Here is a 1,253-nt window from a genome sequence, read left to right as displayed (position 1 = left end):
CACCCTGCCGCCACCACTGGTAGCCCGCCATGTTCTGTGCCACCATCTGGTGGTCAGCGCACATCATAGTGAGCAATCGAACTCCCGGTCTCATGGTAAAACTCCCAAGGGGACACTTTGCATATATATATGTATTTTATCCAAACCTTTTATCGTTTATATCATGTTAGAACTAAGAAAAAAAAATAAAAAAGCCAGAAGTAAAAATATTCCCAGGATAAGAGACATAAAAACTTCTTAATTCCTCCTCACACAAAAATAAAAATGATAAGTATCTGTTTTTGTACCATTTCTACAGACCATAAAAGCCATTACAAGGTAATGGATCAATTCTTAGTGTTTTATAATGAGAATGCTAATGCAAGCATGTCAAACTTGTGGCCCGCAGGCTGCATGCAGCCCACAATGAATATTTTTTCAGCCCAGCCAATATAACGGTATGTAAGAAACATTTTAATAAAAAAATCATAACTTAATTTTTACAATATCCTGTTATACATAATTATTAATAACGAACTACAATGTTAGCTAATGACATTACTATAATCGTGTTGCATTCATATCCCTTATGCACCTTACTTACAGGCGCACCATTTCTCTCCACTAATACAAGCAGAGAATATTTTAGCAGCCAATTGCCATATCATTAGTCTTGTACTGACTTGTTTGGTGTGCTCAACAGGAAATACTTCACTTTCAGAGAACAAGAAAAATAGATTTATTTGTGTTATGCTTATTAATTTGTGCAGTTATTCAGTGTCTGGTAAGTTAATGTTCAAGAAAAAATACAAATTTTTATTAACATTTTTCTATTATTTTATGTTAATGATTATTCATTTATTTCAGCCCTTTGTATTTAGCATGTGTCTATCGGAATACACCTACGTTTCTATGAAATTTGAAGCTTTTGTTTTTTTGCAGCCCACAGAAAACTTAAACCTTGTTTATTTCGCCTGTGTTAGCCTTTGAGTTTGTCATGCTTGGGCTAACGCATTGATGGGGTTAACAGAACTGGGGAAGGCTATACAGATAATTAATACTTTAAGATGTTGGAAATTTGGATTCTGGAAGGAATATAAAATTACAAAATAATTTGAAATGATTTTTCTATATCTCATTTTTTATCATTGAATATATTCTTGTAATAATATTAATTGAGCACCTATTATGCACAAAGTGCCACTAAGCCCTAAAATAAACACAAAGAAGCGCTCAAGAAGGTTTCACTCTAGAGGGTATATATATATATATAT

This window comes from Myotis lucifugus, unplaced genomic scaffold, assembly GCF_000147115.1.
Source record: "Myotis lucifugus unplaced genomic scaffold, Myoluc2.0 scaffold_4, whole genome shotgun sequence".
NCBI lineage: Eukaryota > Metazoa > Chordata > Mammalia > Chiroptera > Vespertilionidae > Myotis > Myotis lucifugus.
This window is presented reverse-complemented; position numbering follows the sequence as displayed.